At 36.4% G+C, this 25,889-nt stretch overlaps 1 long non-coding RNA gene across 1 annotated transcript; it reads left to right on the top strand.

The window, feature by feature from the left end:
* The first annotated feature begins 1,473 nt into the window (after nucleotides 1–1,473).
* LOC148609243 (uncharacterized) lies at nucleotides 1,474–2,929 on the top strand. Its single transcript, XR_015914520.1, has 3 exons — nucleotides 1,474–1,632; nucleotides 2,178–2,322; nucleotides 2,616–2,929. It is a non-coding gene; the product is annotated as an uncharacterized LOC148609243 (long non-coding RNA).
* Nucleotides 2,930–25,889: the final 22,960 nt, after the last annotated feature.

Below are 25,889 nucleotides of genomic sequence, written 5' to 3'. Positions count from 1 at the left end.
AAGAATAGGCCTGCAGCAGCGCTAAGCTTGTCGTATAAGGCGACTAAATAGTGCTCAGAAACCTAGCCGGGGGCTAGGCGCTCTGCCCACAGAGCAACTGGGATGTGTGCCCTAGGTGGTTGAATGGGGTACCCCTGGCGTGTTACATGCTGGGGTTGTCAGGCTATAATACGGAAAACCTTACCGCAAACCATAGTGGTGCACCGTGTTGGGAAAGATGTCACGTTCCTCGCACGTTAAAGAACCCTGCTGTGGTATTCGATAGGAGTAGGAACCTTTGCGCTCCGCCACAGGATGCTAAATTGCCCGACCTTACCCATCCCCTCTTTTTCCAGTGGCAATCAAAATTTGTCGACCCTATTATCCTTGTGACCCATCCTTTCTTTTTTCATTTCATGTTCATTGTCTGAATATGGCTGAAATATTGCTGCTCGGACGTTAAACCCCAACAAACAAACAAACAAACAACCTATTATCCTTGTGTCCTATCCTTTTTTTCATTTCATCATCATTTCATGATCATTTTATCATCCATTTCATGTTCAACGTCTGAATATAGCTGAAATATCGCTGCTCGGACGTTAAACCCCAACGAACAAATAAACAAAATACGCCCTGGTGTTTGACAAGTGTCGTACAGTGGTATTCCTGTTGCTAGATTATTATCGGAGTTTAGTCACTAGCAATATGACGGGTACCGCATGCGGAGCAGTATATGCTTATATTTCCAGAGCACGGATGTCACTCCTAGTTTTTTTGTCGGAGTTCATATTGCTAGCTGTGCTTTAGTTTTTTGTGCAACTTCTTGTTTCTTTTATCTTCAGTTTTTATTTTAATTTTTTTTATTTGGTTTGCTGCAGTTTGTATGTAGATCTTCTCTTTTCCATGTGTTCAATTTCAGGCTATATTTTTGGATTTTGACGTATTTGAATCATCCCACTGCTGACGCTTCCAGATTTCTTTTTGTCGATATTTATAGTCAATCACTTTTTCAGCATAAAACTTTTGGCAGGACATAAATTATGAATATTTTTTCACTAATCAGCTTCAAAATAACACATTCTCTTTAATGCGTTTTGGTATATTTAATGCACTAAAACATTTAGTCCGAATTTCCTCTGACCCTGCAACCCTCCTCTTTTTTAATTTGGATATTGATATGTCGGGTTGGGGTCAGAACGATGTGCCAAAAAAAAAGTTCAGCGGTACCGCGGAGTATCGCCCTTCACGCGCTTCTTACGACTTTCATGTTAAAATCGTGTAGGTGATGCATACCTAGTTCGATTTGGGATTCATTTTTCTTTATGCTGATGTAAGTTTTATCGGCTGTTTTTCATCAAATCGCGGTAAAAAGAAGTTTGAAAGCCTTAACTCATGGTCAGCAGCCATTTACCTTCGATTTCCAACTTTGCGTTTGGTCGTATGCAAATGAGATTCCGTCATGCACAGATGGTCACGTGAGATCAACAAACAACGTCTTCTTTGTGTGTCTAAACAAGCGATTGTGCTGGAAGAACATGGAGTCGATAAGTCTGAAGTGGGACAATGGTAGATTTTGAATCGAGGTAGTAAATGAAAGAGATATATATTTGATGGACGGAAATTTCAATGTGACTTTTAACAGTAGTTTTAGTAAGTTTCACTTAATTTTTCATTAATTTTATCCTTTGACCTCTGCTCTTGTAATTCAGTTCTCGCAATTTTATTCCCAAAAATTGTACCAAATTATGCCACATGCATTTTTTTTTCGAAAAAGCAACTCCATCAAAATGGTGGGTGATGTCTTTATATTTTTCATTCCATTAGCGCACCACACCCGCCTATTTATACACCACTGGACATATATATCTTATCAAGGAACAGGCGCAGAAACTAAGAGCCATAAGATTTCTTCATATGAAATTTATGAAGGCATAACACAAAATGGATGGTGTATGTATTTGTCATTGAGTTAAAAATAATCTTGATTTTTTTTTTCATTGTAACTATGAACTAATGAATTAGGAATTGGAAAAAAGTGACGAGGTGTCTTGTCAAAAATGCAATATATCCATGTATTGGAAATGTTATGTGAAATCAATGAATGATTCAAGTCCATAAACAGTTGTTTTTAATTGCGTACATTTAACATGATCACTAGAAATGACAACTTTTCAATTAACTGATTTTTGCTTCAGGTATCAAAGAAGCTTGTGCTACCATTCTCCTGGCATCACCAGAATATGTAATTAAAAACATTAGAGAGACATCCTGTTAGAAACATATTCTGAAAAAAAAAATATGTTTAGTTGCATAAGATGAGGCATACCTCATATCAGAATGGTATGTTGTATATAGTGACAAAAAAAATGTATGCACTACAGTTAGAAATCTACATTAATGTCTTGTAGATATACATAAAATGACAATTACAACATGTAACATTACTAGCAAATTAGTATATATTTTAATAAAAGCAAACCCACAGTGTACTGGTAGCTGCCTCCCATGTGTAATAACTTATGTTTTACATGAAAAAAAGGCATTTGTTTTAAAGGTTTACTGTTTGAGTTGGCACACATTATATATTTATATTTTTTTATATTACACAATAAAAACCATATTTAATTTTACAGGTGATTAGATTTTAGAGAGGACCATAGAAAAGTTTGAATTGTTCAAAGTATAATAGATTCCACATACCTCAATCTAACTGCAACTTAAACCAAAGACATTAGGACATATCTGTTGTATTGGAGCAATGTGAGGCATATGGTGTGTCAGTTTTATCGAACAATTAAAAGTTATATATACATGTACATGTACATTTGTATATCTGCAAATTGAAACAACTAGTATTTGTGTTGGCTCTCAAATCCTAAAATCACAATGTTTTTTGTACAGAATGATGTTTTTGGCACTGATGCATAAAACTGATTTCTAAAATGGACCATGTCTTATGTTTTATTATTCTGTCTTTCTTCAATCTCTGAAGATCGACCATTTTATTAACAATGGGAGAGTGATCTTTTAAAAATGTTCCAAAGTCCTGCAACGAATATTTTATTCCTCCATTGAAAAGTAGAATAATAATGATTATATGTTTCCCCAAGTACTAAACAAGGCATTTATTTTTCAAAATTTTGAAATATTGATTTCAGTTGCTTCTGAATTAAAACTAAATATTTGTGCTTGTGCAACATAAATTTCTTATCTGACATCGGTTTATTTATGATGTATGCACATAGTAATAGAGACAAGTGCAACATTTTCTTTAAACATGTAGGTACTCAAGTAAATTCCAAATAAACTTTTAATTAACTAATGTGAATGTTATAACTTTCACCATAGCATACATAGGTGACGAAAACTCCTCAGCAATTAAACAAATTGAAAGCAAATGCAAAACCCTACAATACAAGAATGTGTCCACCTTAAAATAAAAAGCTATGTCAAATGCAGCATGATACAACCACAGACAATTAAACACTGCAAGTGTGGACACAATATTAGTTATTGACGCACTTAACATAGAGTCTTACAGTTCATTATGGACACAAAGCATTTGGATACAATATTGCACATTTTGAAATTCAATACAAGTATAAAGGTCTGCTTTAGAGTGCATTCATGGATCACTTTTTACTTCATTATCTCAAAAAATATGATTTGTTAGGGCGTGGCTTCCTTTATAATTTGAAAACTGTAAAAGATATTTGAAATCTTATTGAAAAACGCAGGCAAGGATTTTGATGTGACATGTACAAAATTTTTTTCAAACCAAACCAGAAATAAACAAATATTTTCCCCTTTATTTCTTGAATCTAGAGGAAAAATATTTCTTTAGGGCCCCTTATTCTTGCTTGGCTTAAGTCACAACCCAAACGATCAATCCAAGTCTGTTTATTGTGGAATAGAATATTGTGAAACAATATCATAGGCATTGCTATACTTTTATTAGAGTTGTATTGTTAATTCAATGAATTTCTTGTTTTAGGACTCATATATGCTCCTAATTCTAACCCCCAAAATCTATACCAACCTTCCTGTTGTAGTTTGCAACCTTGTTTTAAAGTGTCTCCAGATGACCACAACAAATCCAAACCAATATACGAGTGAACAATTGTTGGGGTTGTATAAATATTTGAGATAACTTGGACTCAGACCTGTGAATCATGTAGATATCTTTTATTGTGACAAAGAATATAATTTGGAATTTATGTCCTCATCTATGCTAACTTATTTGGACTTGCATGTAGTGAACAGAACCACACTGGTATTCAGTTGTAAGAATCAACCATACATTGATATGAGGTAGTACATATATGTATTACTGATAGTTTTTTTTTATAAAATGCAAGGAGATATGGCTGGTTTTTTTTCTGAAAATAATATTACTCTTTAACTTAGATAGAATTTCCTCTGAAACTGAGACCCTCTTTTTATTTGGATATCCCAACTCAACATATTCATAACTAATTAAAAAGAGGAGAGTTGCAGGATCAGAGGAAATCTGAATTGTCTTTAGGTAGTTGCAAATCCTACATTTTTGTGTAGAAAGTCAGACATGAACATAATGAAACAAAAAAGCTTAAATCGGCTATATATAAATCCATGCAGAGATGTTTGGTAGTGAAAGAAAAAATATTTCACAAGCTTAATATAATTGGGTTTCCTAAGCCCTCTCTTCCCCATAGAATCTAAAAAAAAAACCAAAAAAAACAAGAAACAGGTATACAGACATCCAGTTCATCACAAGTTACACTGCCAGTTAAAATCTCACATTGAAATAACATTATGTTAAACTTCAATGTATTAAGAATCTAAGCAATTGATTACAAATAAGTGCAAAACATATTTATAAACTATTTAAAAATATGAAGCAATTTAAAATCCAGTAGAAAATGTATATGATTGCAGCAAATTGTAAATTGGATCCAACCACGTGTTTTCATATGTTGTTCCAGTACACACGCTTGTTTAGACACACAAAGAAGGCGTTGATCTCACGTGACCATCTGTGCATGACGGAATCTCATTTGCATACGACCAAATCTCGCTTGCTCGCTTGCGAATCGAACTAGGTATGCATCACCTACACGATTTTAACATGAAAGTCGTAAGAAGTGCGTGAAAGGCGATACTCCGCGATACCGCTGAATCTCCAACTTTTTGTATGGCACATCGTTCTGACCCCAACCCGACATATCAATATCCAAAAAAAAAGAAGAGGGTTGCAGGGTCAGAGGAAATTCAGACTATAAAACATTTTGAATCCATCAATGATATGATCTTCTAAATATTATCAACTTCTGTGAAAGTTAGTGACAATTTGGAAGATCATCCAATTCCGACCAGTTCATGTTGAACTATTTATTTGAATATCTACAGTTGACCATGAAACCTCGGCTCATATAAATAATAAAGTATCACACTTTGTCAGAAGATAGACTAAGTCTCGAATAAAAAGGTCGTATTCACTTGTATCTCAATCTCTCAAGCAACGGTCTTTATAAAAATCAGACAATGACAGGAGATGATTTATGCATGCCAAAAACCTATTATATTCACTTTCATTTTACACTCAGTAACATTTGAAGACCAATGCACGGTTTTCTAAAAAGGTAGATATGATTATAAGAAGAACTATTGTTACTCAGAAGTACAGTATATGTAGACCAAAATAGCATCATTTGTTCGTTGGGTTTTTTCTACGCCATGAATAACCACTACATTAGGCAGTGTCAGAACTTTATATGGACTGGCACTTAATTGTTTAGAAAACAACCCTAAATTAGTGTTATCCTGATGAGAAATCGTTTGTCTCATAAACATACAAGGACTGATTTTATAAATATAATTATTAGCAAAAGGTAATTTTTTGTGTAATGTCTCCTTAAACTGTGGAACAATTTATGTATAAATATACAAATGCAATTCATGGAACCGAAAGCTATTAGCAATTTTACATCATACTAAGATGTGTTTCATTTGCGCAATCTTCTTTTGTCACATCTGACGAACTAGATGACTGGTCTCTGGTATCAACATCATCAATGTGAAGTGGTGATTCCATGTTCTCATTTGCCTTACAGAGGACAGGTAGATTCGAAACACTTTTTTGTTTGTTTGATTACACATCCATGCCTGTTTACCTTTGCAGCTACACAGTATTCTGGACTTTTGACTGAAATGAAAAGGTAATCAAGGAAACCAAGATTCTAGCGAACATCAAAAGAATGTAATCAAGGGACAAAGACCAGGCATGGGAAACAGACATGCACAACAATGTACATAAAATAACCAAAATATTATACAAAGTAACAAAAGTAAATGAGCATCTCGGACTCCACTAAAAACTGGGAGCATGGACCACGCGCACCGGTAGGATAAGCGTCCTCTGCTTTTCTAGAAACAACTGCCAAGCTGCTCGCAAAAAGTCAAGTCAAGGATAGACGAAAAAGGAAAGCAAAAGTATGGCACGGTAGACAAATCGGTTCTCATGGTGCAGATGGATACACAGTGAAGTTCCACGAGTTCATAATGACGACCATAAATCTTCTGTAGTGAAGACCATGTAGCAACATGACCCTGCTCGGGGAGCCTAATTGTAAGAATTTTAGCGCGATAGAAAAAGTTTGCGAAGTTACGGTAAGCTTTGGCATAGCGTATGACTTGTTATATGAAACTCCATACGCAGGTGCTGAAGTGATGTTGCCACAGATGAAAGGAAAATTGACAATACTAAATAAAGTCATCGCGTTTGTCAAATATTTTGGTCAATAGTTTTCCTTTACCATCGATCTTTAAGTGAAGGTTGACATATGAGGCTGACTTCACAGTGTCTGCAGTATCCTTTATCTCATGTTCCTTAGGGTAAGTGCGATGTATAAAATCCCCAAAACTTGGATTTTTAACGATAATACGTCATCTTTATACAGGAAACTGAAATCAACTTGAGCCAACCGTTTGTTGAATAACGCGTCCACAACACTGTTGTTGATCAAAAACTACGGAATTTTGGAAAAAAAAACTTTCTTCAGTTTATTTGGAAGATGATTTATAATCGTTCTTCACAAGGTATGAAAAATTTAAATAATTAAATTTAAAATCTTAAATAATTACTTTACGTTACTTACTTTGACTGATAAGCACTTTAAATCCCCTTCTCTTGGCTTTGCTAAGTTCACTGCAAAGTACTACTTTTAATATGCAATAATTCAAATAATATTATGTTGACTCCATTGGTATATAAAGTGATATCAACTTTCTAATTTAGTTTATTTCCATTAACTCATCATGTCTTTTCCGATATATATAAAATGTAAACACAAAACTTGTATCTATCTATCATTTCTAAGATTGCCAAAATAAAGAAGTTACAAAAAGATTAAAAGCTCGAAAAAGGTTAATCTGTTCCTTAATATTTACGCTGTATTTGGTTTTATAAATGATTGTCGAAAACTTACTTATTTCATATATTGCAAAGTTGTTTTCAGGGGGGTTACCACACAAATAATTGTGATCATTCGGACATGGAATGGGGCGACACACACTTAAAATATTAGACCTGTTCTTGGTGTCCAAACAGATGCATTTTGTTTCCTGAAATTAGTTTTTTGAAATTAATTAATTTGAAATTGAAATTAAATATTGTATACAGTTCATATATTTGTCAAATGGTTAGTGGATTTTTTTGCAGACAAGGAGAGCTAAAATGATTATTCTCTTATAAGGAATAAGTCTAACTTCACTCTTAAAAGAAATCGGAATAATTGTTTAGAACAATACATTGATAGCATTGCAAAATTTCCACTCATTCCGAGTCAAAACGTTCGGCAAAACATATCGAAACCGGAAAAATTAGCCCTGAAACGATTACAAAACGATAAATCTATTATTATAAAACAGGCGGATAAAGGCTGTATGGCGGATTGTCGTTATGGACTCGGATTACTACTATTTCGTTTTATTCCGAAATTCCGGAAAACATAGATACCCGCATAATGAGGAAACTTAAAAATCTTGTGTCACGCCATGAAGACTCATTAATAGAAAAGGAAGCTGATGCATTAATAAATTTTTCGCATCAGACCAGCAATTTCTACGGTCTACCCAAAATTCACAAATCCGCTGAAATTCAAAACGCAGTGAATTTACAAAATACAGAATATATTAAAGTAACCCCACCCACTGATTTAAAACTTCGGCCAATTATAGCCGGTCCAATATGTTCTACACATCGTCTTAGCAACATGATCGATATTGTACTTAAACCACTGTGTACATATGTTCCGAGCTTCATTCGGGATGATATTGACTTTTTATCGCATATACCCGATAGAACAGATCCAAATTCATTCTTGGTTAGTTACGACGTTATAAGTCTTTATACCAACATTACGCATGATCTCGGAATAGAAGCCGTAAAATTTTGGATTGAAAAACACAGAGGAGCTATTCCAGATAGATTCGATAATGACTTTATTTTAGAATCAGTCAGACTTCTCTTAGAAAACAATTCGTTCTTCTTTGGTGGTAAAAATTATATACAAATAAAAGGAACAGCGATGGGTACTAAGTTTGCTCCCACTTACGCCACGTTAGTCATGGGTTATTTAGAACAAAAATTGTATCGCAACATTGAACAAAAATATGGACTAGAATTCACAAGAGATTTTGAAAAAAACATGGAAAAGATTTCTTGGCGATTGTTTTAATAATCTGGACCCATGGCAATCCAAACTAACCGAATTAACGGAAATGCTTAACAACCTACATCCATATATTAAATTTACTCAAGAAGTCAGTAATACAAAATTACCATTTTTGGATATCTCATTGCTACTTAAGGATGGCAAACTAACCACAGATATTTACTATAAAAATACAGACACCTATAAATATCTAAATTTTAAATGCCACCCATCTCACACGAAACGGAATATCCCGTACTGTCTGGCACGAAAAATATGCACTGTAATTGAAGATCCAAACATCAGAGATCAAAGACTTGAAGAATTATCACAATTTCTTCTAAAACAGAAATATCCACAAAATATTATACAAAATGGAATCGAACGTGAGAAACAAATACCAATAGATTCTTTACAGACTACAAACAACAGGACACCAACTTCTGGAAATAACGATGAAATAATCCCTTTTGTCGTAACGCACAACCCTGCAAATCCGAATATTTTCAATGTAGCGAAACTTAACCTACCAATTTTTACACAAGGTGAAAAATTGAAGGATTTAATCACTCCTAATACCCTTATCCAAAATAAGCGACTGCCACCGAATTTAAAACGTTTATCAAAAAAGCAAGGTTTGATCCACAAGGAGATGAATATCCCGTAGTGTCATCATGCGAAGACAAACGTTGCGGCACCTGCAAACACATATATTCCGGTCTACGAATGCAAACATGAACTGCAAAAGTGCCAATTTAATATATTTTATTAAATGCCCGGACTGCGAAGAGATATATATCGGCCAGACCGGAAATGCATTATCGGAACGAATGAGGGTACACCGTCAACAAGTCAGAGATTCCGCATATAGACAAATACCGCCGAGTGCACACATTGAAACTTGTGGCGGTAGAATTTTTTTTATTTGTCCATTTTATAAAATGAAATATCCGAGAGACACTTTAAGAGACTTGAAAGAACGAAAGTTTATTGAAAATTTTAAACCTATCTTAAACGGACGTTAAATTCAATTTCAATTTTTATTATATGTATTAGCTCACACTTTCAGTTTCGTTTTAACTCTATTTATAACGTTGAATCTATTTATAACGTTACTAAGTCGTTCTATATCTGTAACGTCACTGAAACGTTACTTAGATACTATTGTAGTTTTTCACCTGACGATCGTCTATGAAGACGTGAAAGTATTAGTGAATTATAAATATGGAACTCCTGGTTGTGTTGGATCTTTATTTGACAAATATATATAAATATAAGTTTGTCTTCTGACAAAAAGAACGACACATGTTGACAGAAGGTTTTAGCAACTATAGAATCGCACTGTTCAATCAAATTCCGTTTATATCCCGATGATTAACCATGTCATTGTGATGATCATGACCGTCATTACAGAAAGATAGAAATAAATTATACAATTAGCATTATAAATGTGTACTCGAAATGCAGTAGAGAGTTTGTTTTCAATATGAATGGAAATGACATCACTAGAAACTTGGCCAGGATAATGCAAAATATTTCTTTATCATTGCTACAGAGAGACTGACAGTTATAACCTTGTATCTAGCATACTTAATATTGGTGGAGAAACCTAGAATTACACCTGTAGTATTTATTTATTTATTTTTTAATATACCTGTAAGCCAAAGTATTTTGACGAAGAGCACGTTTTAATGCAATACAGAAATGGATCTTTCGTATGCTGTCTTCTTATATCCTTTATACTATACATAGTGGTTGTATTATATCTTAAACAGCTTGAAATTATTAGAAACTGATTATTAAGACATGATATTATGCACAAAACCAAGAAATTGTGTCTTGAAAATTTGTTTCTCATGACTGATGTAATTCTGTTGCCTGTCGTACACATGGAAAACTTCAACAAATATTTCTCACGTGTTTAGGTGCAAAATGAAATACATATGCAAAGCATACGTTTATGACTTTTCAATAAGACTCATGTTTTGGAAGCCCGGTGCAGGTCCGGGTGTTAAAAGAATGGGCCTGCAGCAGCGCTCAGCACTAAATAGTGCTCAGAACCCTAGCGGGGGGCTAGGGCGCTCTGCCCACAGAGCAACTGAGATGTGTGCCCTAGGTGGTTGAATGGGGTACCCCTGGCGTGTTACATGCTGGGGTTGTCAGGCTAAAATACGGAAAACCTGACCGCAAACCATAGTGGCGCACCGTGTTGGGAAAGATGCCACGTTCCTTGCACGTTAAAGAACCCTACTGTGGTATTCTCCCGGAGTAGGAACCATAGGGCTCCGCCACAGGAGGCTAAATTGCCCGACCCTACCCAACTCTCCCTATTTCCAGTGGCAATCAAAATTTGGTGACCGCCCCATTGTCCTTGTGTCCCATCCCTTTTTCATTTCATCATTTCATGTTCATTTTATCATCAATTTCATGTTCATCGTCTGAATATAGCTGAAATATTGCTGCTCGGGCGTTAAACCCCAACAAACAAACAGAAAAAAAGGAGCGTGGTGCTGGTGATACTACCATACTGGTGGCTTCTAGTGTCTCAGTGGGGCCAACTGACAGGCTTACACGGTCGCCATTGTCAGTGACTTCTCCATCCGTGCAGGTCCGGGTGTCAAAAGAATAGGCCTACAGCAGCGATAAGGCGACTAAATAGTGCTGAGAAACCAAGTCGGCGGCTAGCCGTTCTGCCCACAGAGCAACTGGGATGTGTGCCCCAGGTGGTGGAATGGGGTACCCTTGGCGTGTTATATGCTGGGATGTGTCAGGCTATAATACGGAAAACCTGCCCGCAAACCGTATTAGGAAAAAGTTGCCACATTCCTCGCACGTTAAAAAACCCCGCTGTGGTATTCAATAGGAGTAGGAACCTTTGCGCTCCGCCACAGGAGGCTAAATTGCCCAACCCCTACCCATCCAATCAAACATTGTCGACCCTATCATCCTTGTGTCCCATCTCATTTTTTCTTTCATGTTCATTTTATCATCCATTTCATGTTCATCGTCTGAATATAGCTAAAATATTGCTGCTCGGACGTTAAACCCCAACAATCAATGAATCAACCATCATCAGTTTCACGCCCCGAAAAAAAAAAAGATGGGACACAAGGATAATAGGGTCGACAAATTTTGATTTTCACTGAGTAATAATACTTTCCAATTAATGCTTATCATGGAAAATCGTCAATACTCATCATAGTTTAAATAGAATTCCGTAATGACCCCTTATATAGTTGTTTAAAGCACAAGTTACACAACAGACAAATGAGAGTTTGTTTGTTGGGGTTTAACGTCTGAGCAGCAATATTTCAGCTATATTCAGACAATGAACATGAAATGAATGATAAAATGAACATGAAATGAAAAAAAAGGATGGGTCACAAGGATAATAGGGTCGACAAATTTTGATTGCCACTGGAAAAAGGGGGATGGGTAAGGTCGGGCAATTTAGCCTCATGTGGCGGAGCGCAAAGGTTCCTACTCCTATCGAATACCACAGCAGGGTTCTTTAACGAGTGAGGAACGTGGCATCTTTCCCAACATGGCGCACCACTATGGTTTGCGGTCAGGTTTTCCGTATTATAGCCTGACAACCCCAGCATGTAACACGCCAGGGGTACCCCATTCCACCACCTGGGGCACATATCCCAGTTGCTCTGTGGGCAGAGCGCCTAGCGCCCGGCTAGATTTCTGAGCACTATTTAGTCGCCTTTTACGACAAGCTTAGCGCTGCCGCAGGCCTATTCTTTTAACACCCGGACCTGCACGGGGCGACAAATGAGAGAAATATCGATGGAAGCTATGAACTAATCACTGACATATGAAAATTCTAATGTATAATGTAATGCTTGTGTGTTTCAGTATGCTATAGCTTACATATTTAACTTTATTTTTTATCAAAAACTCTAGAGAACCATTAAAATATATATTATAATAGTTCTACTATGGACTTACAGTGATATTCTTTGCCTTAAATTTCTGTCGAAATAAGGCTTTTTTCCCTGGAGGTAGTTCCCAATTTGAAAAAATAAATTTCCCACACAATGATGGTTTGCGATAAACATGCATAAATATGAATTGAAATACTAGGCAACAATGACTTTATATGTCGATTTGAGAATTTGTTTTATATTACCATAAAAAATAAAGACTTTAAATCTAGTATAACTGAATGAGTTATTAACTTTTTTCTTCAGTTTTACTAAAAGTTTTAGTACAATTGGTAGATAATTCCAATTTTCCCAATTATCTGAATAGAACGTATATTTTCCCAATAACAATGGACATGGATATTTTTTTTAAAAAGCCAACAATGTGACTGACTTAAACCATATTGTCATTGTGACAGTAACTAATTGTAATGATGTTTTAAATTCTAATCTTCTTGGATGAAGGCAGGCAAAATTTTCAACTACTTCAGCTGTACTTAGTTCTGTGTCATAATGAATATGAAGTAAAGCCAATGCTGACATTGTGTCGTGGATCATACTAGCACGCATGTAATTACTTAGTCGCCTCATTACACTGAAGCTTCTTTCACATTCACATGAAGTAATGGGAAGTGTGCAGACTATTTTCAGGAGGACATGGATGTTTGGAAAATGTTTCATTGCACAAAATTTAATTGCATTTCTGCATGTTGATGGTCTTTCACCAGGTTTCATTTGTTCAAATTTTAGTTTCCAAGCAAAGAACTCTCCATCAACCAATTCTGGTGATGGCAAGTCATTTTCATATAGATCAACAACATCATGTAAATCAGAAACTCTCATGTTCTTTTTACATAGGATTGATGGCACTAAAGCAAACAGCGTCATACATTTCGTTAACAAAACTAAAAATTGAGAATCAATTTCCATATTGACATAATCAAGGAATGGAATGGAATATTTAGATAATATTTCTCAGGTGTTGCAGCTGGCGCATTTGATATGTGAACCTGCCTTTCAACAATACTTGGCATTTGAGGGGTTTGTCTAACAGCCTCAGACATTCGCTTACTATATAAGAAGACTCCATAAAATATTCTTCTACATTTTTCCTCATTTCTTGATAAACAAATTTAACTTTGTCAATGGCATTCAATGCATCATATATGTCTTGCATTTTTTTCTGCAAATTACTTGTTACACCCTCAATTCTTGACAACACTTTATAAACTGTAAGAAAAGTGATGATAAATTAATATTGTGTCAATGCATTGAGAAGGGCAGTGGCTCGTACAGTGTTCTCTCGATTCCAGCAATTTGTCAATTCTGGGTTAAACCCCTCATCTTTGTGCAGTCAATAAGCCATTATTTCAAGACAGTTGATAATGTAGCAGTAGGACTAGTAAAATACTGGTACTCTTCATGACGTGCTGGCCATCTTGTCTTGCAGAGGTCGAGTAATGGTTTCCTTTTACCAACATCAGGAACATTTAACTCTGTGATGTATATTAACAAAACATCTCTAAGTGGACTGGACCGAAAAATAGACAAGTTTTAATTTGTCCATCATATTTCTTACATATGTCAAGCCACAGGCATGAGAAATTACCAAGTTCAAGCAATGACTACTGCAGTGGGTGTATACTGCCAATGGCGATTCCTTCTTTATTATTGCCTGCACGCCTACTCTCGCACTTGACACTGAGGCTGCACCATCATAGCCATGACCACGTAAATCTCGTATGTCAAGGTTGGATTTATTCAGAGTTTGCAAAATGGCATTTGCCATTGTGTTCACCATTTATTCGTGGAAGAGGTACAAAGTCTACAAATTCCTCCCGAATATCTGAATTGGCATCAACAAATCGTACACAAAGACTCATTTTCTCTTTGTTACGGCTTTCAACCTCATCAGCCATTATACTGAAAAACTTTGCCTTCTGGACTTCTTATATGGTTTTATTGCGAGATGCCGATGTCGTATTTTGTTGTTTTGGCGGCTCCAAGTGTTGTCTCAACAAATCATCTTTTTGACTCATTAGCTTTAAAAGTGCTAAAAAATTTCCAGGATTTCCTGGTGCTGACATGTCTTCTTTATCTCCTCTAAGGGCAATGCATTGTCTTGCACAATATAGAATGACCTCAATTATTGATGAAAGTATCGCCCTATTCTCAGCAACCCTTTTGGCCTTTTCAGAACTGAGCTTAAATCGAAAAGTCTGATTTGGATTTTCAAATCGTTGCAGAAAACCGTTGGTATTTCTTTTTATCAGATAATCTGCCAATTTCTCTTATTATTTCTGAAGCATTCATTTCAGGTGTTATTATTTCTCCATTGTCTAAATATAAAATGCATGTATGATTATTAAAGTATCTATGCTGTGTATTATGTTGAATCAAATATACAGATATAGAGGCATGGAAATAGAGCAGATACACCTTAACACATGATATACGTAATAATAATACTATGTTTTAAACAGAATAGGTTCATGTTTAATTAAATCTTGTCAGAGTAAGAGTTATCTCCCTTTTTTCCATCATTTCTATTGTACCTTTCATGGCTGTTTATTCTTAAAGAAATAGCAAAATCTGAAAAGGGAATTAAGAAAGAGATTAAACTATCTTACTGGCAACCAAATTGGGTGTTCTAATATTACAGGTGTTGTTTGTCCTGTACTTATGTGAAAATTGTTGATTTCTGTGAAAAATTAAAGTTCCCACAATGTCTAAATTTTTGCACTTTTTTTTTTGCCTATTTTCACTGACATTACGTGTAAATGTTTGCCAGTAGCTAAAAATTCTATCAAAATATTGGTTATTTTCTAAGATTTAGAAATCCTTTGAGCAAAATTAGATATAATTGAAAACGACAAATTTATTCAATTTTCCCATATATAACATTGGTAAACATGTATTTCCAAACGAGTGGCCCCGTGCAGGTCCGGGTGTTAAAAGAATAGGCCTGCAGCAGCGCTAAGCTTGTCGTAAAAGGCGAATAAATGGTGCTCAGAACCCTAGCCGGGGGCTAGGGCGCTTTGCCCAGAGAGCAATGAAATTAATGATAAAATGAACATGAAATGATGGTGAAATGAAAAAGGGATAGGACACAAGGACAATGGGGACGACAAATTTTGATTGCCACCGGAAATAGGGAGAGGTGGGTAGGGTCGGGCAATTTAGCCTCCTGTGGCGGAGCTCTATGGTTCCTACTCCGGGAGAATACCACAGCAGGGTTCTTTAACGTGCGAGGAACGTGGCATCTTTCCCAACAAGGTGCACCAATATGGTTTCCGGTCAGGTTTTCCGTATTATAGCCTGACAACCCCAGCATGTAACACGCCATTTCAGCACCTGGGGCTCACATCCCAGTTGCTCTGTGGGCAGAGCGCCTAGCCCCCGGCTAGGTTTCTGAGCACTTTTTAGTCGCCTTTTACGACAAGCTTTGCGGTGCTGCAGGCCTATTTTTTAAACACCCGGACCTGCACGGGGCGGTAGTGTTTCTGTGCTATTGAGAGATACAATCTCCCAGTAGTGTTTCTGTGCTTTTGGGAGATACACACTAGCCAGAAGCGGCGTGACAGCACACATGGATGCTATCTGATCAGGAATTTATTACCCATTTACTGAAGTAATCTGTAGCGGTGAGAATGTATCTTTCCCCTGGGGGTTACAGGAAGTGGACCAAGTATGTCTATGGCTAACCGATCCCAAGGAGCATCAGTGGGCATAGTGCCAAGAGGACCTTTGGCTGCTCCAGATGGCAACTTAACAGGGCCACATTGATGATATGTTTGTTTGTTTGTTTGTTGGGGTTTAACGTCCGAGCAGCAATATTTCAGCTATATTCAGACGATGAACATGAAATTGATGATAAAATGAACATGAAATGATGATGAAATGAAAAAGGGAAGAGACACAAGGACAATGGGGTCGACAAATTTTGATTGCCATTGGAAATAGGGAGAGATGGGTAGAGTCGGGCAATTTAGCCTCCTGTGGCGGAGCCCTATGGTTCCTACTCCGGGAGAATACCACAGTAGGGTTCTTTAACGTGCGAGGAACGTGGCATCTTTCCCAACACGATGCACCACTATGGTTTGCGATCAGGTTTTCCGTATTATAGCCTGACAACCCCAGTATGCAACACGCCAGGGGTACCCCATTTCACCACCTGGGACACACATCCAAGTTGCTCTGTGGGCACAATGTCCTAGCCCCCGGCTAGGGTTCTGAGCACTATTTAGTCGCCTTTTACGACAAGCTTAGCGCTGCTGCAGGCCTATTCTTTTAACACCCGGACCTGCACGGGGACCCACGGAAGCCATAGGTGTCTTGTGGCTGGACTCAGATGTTCTACCTATTTTCTTGAAGGTCTCGTGTCTGGTGCTTTCCATATCAGAAACGGGGTAATGTGAAGATCATTGGTTTTCTTTGACTGTAGGTTATTGTAGAGTACCCAACATCCCAAGGTGTCCATAAATATTGCTTTTTCTGAGATCTGGTCAGAACATCTTTGATCGAATTTTGATAATTTTTCCAAATGCTGACTATTTCTGTTGCTCGCTTCTGACACTTCTGACAGGGACCACATTTCAAGGACTCTAGATTATCTGTCTCCCAGCAGTCACAATCTCTGGGATTCTTACAGCGGGATAAGGCATCACCATTGCCATGCTTTGGCCAGTAAAATCAAATGGTGACATTATTTCAAGCCAACGAGCAACCCGTCGTATCTCTCCTTAAAACGTTAAAGCCATGCTCGACTCTGATTTTCTGTCCGTACTTTAAATTTTCCTCCCAACAGGTACTGTCTAGTATTCCATGAAATATCTTAACAGCGAGTAATTATTTGTCAGTGACACGGTAATTTCTCTCGGCCTTATTCATAGGAGATAACTCTTTCTTGACAATTTTGCACCTGACGAAGGACAGCACCAATGGAGACACCACATGCATCTGTTTCTAAGATGTAAACCCCCTCTTCTATAGAATAAACTATCAACTTCGGATTAACAAAACATTCTTTCATATATGTCAGTCCATATAAATTCGGTTATCTTTTTGGTAAGGTCTTCTAGAGGATTTACACGTCAAGCAAATTTATGTATAAAACGTCTATAGTAGCTGCCCAAACCTAATATTTATGTGACTTCTATAACAGTTGTAGGGGTTTGCCATGCTAAAATCTTAGCAATTTTTTTAGGGTCAGGTAGGACGCCATATTTAGAAACAACATGTCCCAAGAATGTGACCTCAGACTTCAGGACTTTACACTTTTCAGGTTTTAGTTTTAGGCCTGCATCTTTTATTCTTTTGAGTACTTCATTAAGCCGTTCTATGTGTTCTTGAAAATTAATACCATAGACAATAGCATTATCTAAGAAAGAATAATCAAGGGAACCAAGGTTACAGCGGTAATTAAAAGAGTGTAATACAGGGACAAAGATCAGGCATGGAAAACAGGTGCACCGGTAGGGTAAGCGTCCTCTGCTTTTCTAGACACCTGCCGAGCTGCTCATAAAAGAGTAAAGTCCGTGGTAGACGAAACAGGAAAGGAAAACTATGACACGTTGAATAAATCAGTTTTCATGGCACAGATGGATGCACCATAACGACCCACGAGTTCATGATGACGACCATAAAACTGAGTAGTCATGACTTCAATCTTTTAGATTCAAGAAGCCTATTTGTTAGAATTCTAGCGCGATACAAAAAGTCTGCCTATTTTCGCGGCATAACGTATGAGTTGTGATATGAATAATTCATACGCAGGTGCTGAAGGGATATTTCCACATATGAAAGGAAAGTTGACAATTCTGAATGAAAAGTCATCACGTTTGTCGTAAAGTTTGGTCAATAGTTTTCCTTTATCATCAATATTTAAGTGTATGTCAAGGTATAAGGCTGATTTCAGTGTCTAGTATCCTTTATCTCAAGTTCTTTGGGGTGTATCAAATATATCGAATCCCCGAAATATTAGGATTGTTTAAAGATAATACGTCATTTATATACCGAAGACTGAGATTAAAGAATCTAGCTAAACGATATTCTTTCTTTCGGATCAGATCAGCTATAAAGGCTGCCTCATAAAAGTAAAGGAATAGGTCAGTAAGTAGAGGAGCACAATTTGTTCCAATTGGAATGCAGACGGGTTGTTGAAAAACGCGTCCACCACACTGGACAAATATGTTGTCGACTAAAATTTCCAGCATTTTGTAAACATCTTCCACTGTATATTTGGATGCTTTGGAATTATTCCTTACAAAGTATGAGGAATCTCTTCGAAGAACTTTATATTTGTATCTAGGTGTAACATCTTGTTTAAAAAAAACAACAACAATGTATAACTGGATTTTAGTCTGGATTTTAATTGAATATGAGGAATAGAAGAATACAGTGTTGAAAAATCATAGTTTTAATGCTATTATATTCTGATAATAGTCTTGAACTGATTGTCTCCAAAAGATCTTTCGAATTTTTCAGGATCTAGGTGTACCATCTTTTTTGGAAAAACAATGATGTATAATGCTTTTAAGTCAGAATTTTAACTGAGTATGGGGAATAGAAGTATACAGTTTTGAAAATTCATAGGTTTTAATGCTATTATATTCAGATAATAGTCTTCGAACTGATTGTCTCCAAAAGATCTTTCGAATTTTTCAGGATCCACATTGAATTAATAACACTACGGGAGTAACAAGTGTTGTGGTAGGACTGTAAACCCTCTTTGACAGTTGTGAGTATAGAAGTCAAAAGTTTTGAAAGAGATTTGGTGGTACATTTTGGAGATCCAGCAATGAAATGTTGTTTATATGGATTCTTGTGGAGTTTAGGAATCCAGTACATAGGCGGCAAATATAGTAAGTATCTAAATATAATAAGGCATTGGAGTCCACACAACACTAACTCTATCAAACGTTGACAGGTTACTGGTCAATTACAAAGGCTTAGAAGCAATGTTAAATATTAAAACAAACCATATTTGGTTACGAAAGCTGTCTTTGGTACATCATCTGGCTTAATGGGATCTGATGGAACCCACTGAATTCAAATGTACTGAAATATGAAGAACCCAGACAGCATGGAGACAGTCCTGAATTCTAGGTAGTGGATATGCATCCTTCTTACTTAAACAGTTAAGACGCCGTAATTTACACATGGGTCATTTTTCTTCAAAACAAGTGCCAGTGGATTTTCTAATAATATCTTGACTGAGCATCTGATCAATGAGCTTCTTCTCTTCATTAGTATAACCCTATGAAACAACCAACGCCTTTGGCATATTAGTTAATGCACTCTGATACCTTCTTTTCAAGAATAGGTCTGTAGTAGCACTAAACTAATGTAAAATGCGACTAAAAAGTGCTAAGAACTCTAGTCGGGGGATAGGGCGCTCTGCCCACATAGCAACTGGGTTGTGTGCCCCAAGTGTTGGAATTGGGTACCCCTGGCGTGTTACATGCTGGAGTAGTACTCACGAAAATTACAAATGTTTCAATCCACTGTTGGGGTTGTAATCCATATAAAAACAATCACTAACAATCACTTTTGCTTGACAATGAGCGTCTTGACAGAGAATTTTAAATTTCTGTTTTTCAAACCATGTGTTGAATTTGTAGTTTTTTTCTATCTCCGAGAACCACGACTTGTCATTACAAATGTTATAGCCGTGCTGAATTCCAAACGCTTTAACATATAAGAAGTCCATGAAATGATTTTGGTGACCTCTGAGACATCCTATGTTTAAACCTTTGGTTTTATTATAATTCATTTCTGGCCCTGAAGCTTTTTCATATATTGATAAAACCTCAAAAGATTTTTAGTTGAACCTTCATCTTTATTAAACATTTTCCCATTCCCGTCTACACGTAGAAGTTTTATACCCTGAATTTGAGTATCTCCCCTGATGCCTAATGCAATTGGACCAGCTTGTAAGATATAAAGAGAGGGAGCAATCGGACATTCCTGACTGTTATAGCTAGTGATGGGGAAATAGTGTAAGACGTAATCGTTAGTTTTAATTACCGTAATTTGATTTTTAAACAACATTTGAATCCATGATCGAAATTTTATTTCGTTATTTTTTTTTTCTAAAACATTGTTTTCATCCTCTCAAAAGCTTTTTGTTGGTCAAGAAATATTATTATTACTCCCTCATTTTGTCATTTATTTCCTAAATAAATCTTGTCCACCATGCCGTTTTAAATGAATTTTAACAATTAGAAACAATTTCATATTTATAGGTATTATCAGAACACTTGACTCTATTCAATAACATTTCTTGTCCCCTTTCTTTTTTAAATCGAGGAAGAATCACAAAACCCGATAATGAAAATGATTAACCACTTGTATTAGGACATATGTGTATATGTAAACACAAAGACATATAATTCAAATACAGAAACGTTTTGCTTAGATAATGTTTAAGTAACAACAATAAAAACAAAGCCCATCTCTATTTGGATACCTGAATGTAAAAAATAACATGGAAAGTTTGTATGAACTAGTCATGTGTATTAGTTTCATCACTGTTTCCAGTCTTTGTAGGTTTGGTTTTCCGGTGAGGCGATGTTGGTGTGATAGTGATTTCCCCGAGGTTGTGTTTTCTGTCAGGTACAGGCGTTTTAAAGGATGAACCAACATGAACATCATAGTTTGTAAATTTTAAGTAATCAACAATGATCTCTTGTTTGTCTTTACCGTTCTGGCCTAAATGTATACCGCTGGAGCCATTCCTATCGTAGAGAGACTTAACTGTATAACCGTTGCTATTAGTAAAGCTGTTGGTCAGATCAATGAAGTCAAGCGAAGATTCGCTTGAGGTTAGAGTTTTAAGGAATTTGTTGACGCTATTTGCGAATTCGTTTAGTTTAGCTAAATGGTGACCTTTGCCTTTCCTAGGCAAAATACTGCAAATTCCTACTTTACAATTCGGAAAAGCGATTTCTTCATTATCTGTAGTTTTTACATGAAACCTTTTTTATTTGGTTCGCTACATTGTATATGTAGATCGTCATTGTTTCCTGTATTCATGTTCTGGTTATGATTTGGATATTGACGCATTTCAATTGCCCCATTGTTCATGCTCCGATACTTTTTGTTGATATTCACAAAATATTATTGAAATCATGAAGTAAAAATGTGCAGTTGTAAGAAGTAAAGCACGGTATAATAAGTCCGCGTTGTTCCGGTAAGCTCTGGCATTACTTCTGAGTTGTGATGTAAAAACTTCATGCGCAGGTGATAAATGGATATTGGCACAGATGGAAGGAAAGAAGATAAGGATACGGAGTGAGAACTCATGGCGTTTGTCGTAAAGTTTGGTCACGTGTATAAATTAAGATATAAGGCTTCATAGTGTCTGTAGAGTCCTTATCTCAAGTTCTTTGTAGGTATATGTGATGTATAAAATCCTTGACACAAGGATTTTTTTAAGACAATACGCCATCTGCGTACTTACGGCCAGCTCTGGCATAACGTATGAGTTGTAATAAGAACACTTCATACGCATGTGCTGAAGGAATGTTGCCCCAGAGGAAAGGAAGGTTCGGAATACGAGAGGAAAGAAGTTGTGAGGTCAAATGCCGTGCTCAATATTACAAGAAATATAAGGCTTGTAGGCATTCGAACTTTAAAGAAATGCTAAATACTGATCTCATCTAATTAGTCTTTTGTCAATAATTCTGTCAAAATTTATTTCAATTTCGCATAAACAAATTCTTAAATCCATTTACACATGGATCTATTGTCACCAGAGATGTTTTTTTTAACATGATCCAAAATCTTATCATTAGGTCAGCACTTATCTTCAAAGATTTATAGTTATGACATATTTCCCACTCTATAAAAAGAACAAAGTTCATACCATTACTTCGAACATAACGTTGCATCATTTTTCTTTGATCTTAGTCCTTGCGCAGATACGACCAACTGACCCATTGCGTTTTGGTTAGAACACTTTTTTTTAAATTACAGGCATAAGTCTTTATTAATGTTTACTACGATAACGAAATTACAATAAAAACAATCAGGAAAATAACATTTGAAACAATGAGGCCTTTAATACAATACAATATTATCAGTTCTTTAAAAAGAAGTACACTAGAAAAAAGTAGGCGTTTTCTTTTACTCATCAGTAGTAGTGAATTTCAACATCTACAAATGTATGGTTCGACACGAGCTCAAATATACCGACCATATAGTCTTACATTGTAAGGCTAGATCTGTTAAATGTCGGAAAATGAGTGGTCGGAGCGGAGAGGTCGAGAACGACATGGCATGGCTCCTCGAGATGTCGACTGCCTCCCCGTCCGACACGTTGTTATGGGACATGCTTTTCGTCATTTTTGTTGTTAGGGGAAAACTCGCTCATGGTAGAATCTAGGTGGAATTGTGGTGTTTCCTTGCTAACTCTGGCAAACATGTATTTTTTATATTTTTTTAGGTGTCCGTGGCCCATCGGGCACTGCGTGCTTTCGAGGCTGGCCTGGTAAATTAAGATATCAAGTTTTTACCCTATATTGTCCTAAACGTACACAGTGATACCAGGGCTGGGTTGAAAAAATCAGTATCAGTCGGACGCCTGAGTATATAAGACGTTTGGTTATGTAAAATTACGTTTACTAAACTTATTTTATTTTTTTTTTTGTCTAATACGGTTTTAATTTATTTATACTTAAACAATGGAAACTATTACCTAAAGTTTAAATTACATTAAATACATTTTGTCAGTCTCTATAAAGTGTCAGTTGTTTACATCAATTATTAGCAGGACAATTAAGCAAGTTCCAATTCAAACATATGTAGTTTCTCTTCACATATTATGTATTATTTGATATTACACATATTTCTTTCTTTCGGCTAAATTTACAAATGTCAAGACATTATCAATCTACTTAGCTAAAATACAAATTTATCTATTTTTAGACCCGTGCAGGTCCGGCTTTAAGCAGCTCTAAGCTTGTCGTACAAGGCGACTAAATAGTATTCCGAAACCTAGCCGGGGGCCAGGGCGCTCTGCCCACAGAGCAACTGGGATGTGTGTCCCAGATGGTGGAATGGGGTACCCCTGGCGTGTTACATGCTGGTGTTGTCAGGCTATAATACGGAAAACCTCACCGCAAACCATAGTGGTGCACCGTGTTGGGAAGGATGCCACGTTCCTCGCACGTTAAAAAAACCTACTGTGGTATTCTCCCGGAGTAGGAACCATAGGGCTCCGCTACAGGAGGCTAAATTACCCAACCCCTACCCATCCTTCCCTTTTTCTAGTGGCGGAGCTCCTCGGTTTTATTTCTGCAGACCTATTCTTTTCACACCCGGACCTGCACGTTCCTCGCACGTTTAAGAATCCTTCTTTGGTTTTCGTCCGGAGTAGAAACCATTGCGCTCCGCCACAGGAGGCTAAATTACACGACCCTACCCATCCTTCCCTTTTTTTAGTGGTAATCAAATTTTGCCGACTCTGTTGACCTTGTGTCCCATCCCTTTTGTTTTGTATCATATCATTTCATGTTCATTTTATCATCTATTTCCTGTTCATCGCCTGAATATAGCTGACATTATGCTGCTCGGGCGTAAAACCCCAACAATCAAATAATCAATCAATCATGGTTTACATGTGTCGTCACTGCGATGGCCATACTTATATATATATATATATCTTTATAGAATTTTATATATATAAAGATATATATCGTTCAATAATAGAAATCCAGTATACAAATTTATATAGTTGTCGAATAAAATTTCAACACGACTAGATATTTCATTTTGTATTTCACATATTTCACAAGTACTTTCACTGCTTGCGCAAATCTTCAGGTGAATGAATACATATAGTAACTTGGTAACGTTCTTGTGACGTTACGTTATAATAAAACAACATAGGAACGTTAAAAATAGAAAAAGATAGTATAAAGATAAATTGTATAAATAGACATTCTGAATATAGATTTATAAATAGCCAATACAAATTTCAATACAAACTTTACGCGAAACGAGAGATCACGAATCAAACTCGAGCACAGACATTATTCCTTTCGTGACAACGCATAATCCTTCAAACCCAAACATATTTAATATTACTAAAGCAAATTTCCCTATTTTATCGAGAAGTGATAAATTGAAGGATTTAATAACTTCCGCAACCGTCATTCAAAGTAAACGTCAACCACCAAATCTAAAGCGTTTATTGACTAAAGCAAGATTTGTTCCAAACCGTAGTGAAGAGCCAAAACTTGTGTCCCAATGTAACGATAAGCGTTGTGGTACGTATATATATATATATATATATATATATATATATATATATATATATATATATATATATATATATATATATATATATATATATATATATATATATATACATATGGCCATCGCAGTGACTACACATGTAAACTATAATTATATCTTTATAGAATTTTAGACCCATGCAGGTCCGGGTGTCAAAAGAATAGGCCTGCAGCAGCGCTAAGCTTGTCGTAAAAGGCGACTAAATAGTGCTCAGAAACCTAGCCGGGAGCTAGGGCGCTCTGCCCACAGAGCAACTGGGTTGTGTGCCCCGGTGGTGGAATTGGGTACCCCTGGCGTGTTACATGCTGGGGTCGTCAGGCTATAATACGGAAAACCTGACCGCAAACCATACTGATGCACCATGTTGGGAACGATGCCACGTTCCTCGCACGTTAAAAACCTTACTGTGGTATTCTCCCGGAGTAGGGACCATAGGGCTCCGCTACAGGAGGCTAAATTGCCCGAGCCTACCCACCTCTCCCTATTTCCAGTGGCAATAAAAATATGTCGACCCCATTATCCTTGTGACCCATCCCATTTTTCATTTCATCATCATTTCATGTTCATTTTATCACCACTTCATGTTCATAGCCTGAATATAGCTGAAATATTGCTGCTCGGGCGTTAAACCCCAACAAATATTTATTTTTAATTTTTGCTTAATCGTATAGAAGTTTACTGCATCACATCTGCCATCTTTCAGGATCTCCTTGATAACGAACAGGAAAACTGCATTAAACAACGTGTTTAAGAAGACTTTTAAAATGGATCAACATTTATGTTATTGAACGTTACCCCAGCATTACCTCATGAACGTCTCTTTCCTTAAAAAATATGTCAAATGACGCCAAAATGACCTACTAAATACATTAGCTTAATGCAAAAAAAAAAGAACCCTTACGAAAATAAAAAAAACCCATATCCGTTATTCATTGTATTTCATACAGTTACTTTGCTATATTTGGAAGGAAGTTTTTTTGTT

This window comes from Perna viridis, chromosome 8 (genome assembly GCF_037379345.1).
Source record: "Perna viridis isolate PV_CMFRI_1.1 ecotype Kerala chromosome 8, ASM3737934v1, whole genome shotgun sequence".
NCBI lineage: Eukaryota > Metazoa > Mollusca > Bivalvia > Mytilida > Mytilidae > Perna > Perna viridis.
This window is presented reverse-complemented; position numbering and strand designations above follow the sequence as displayed.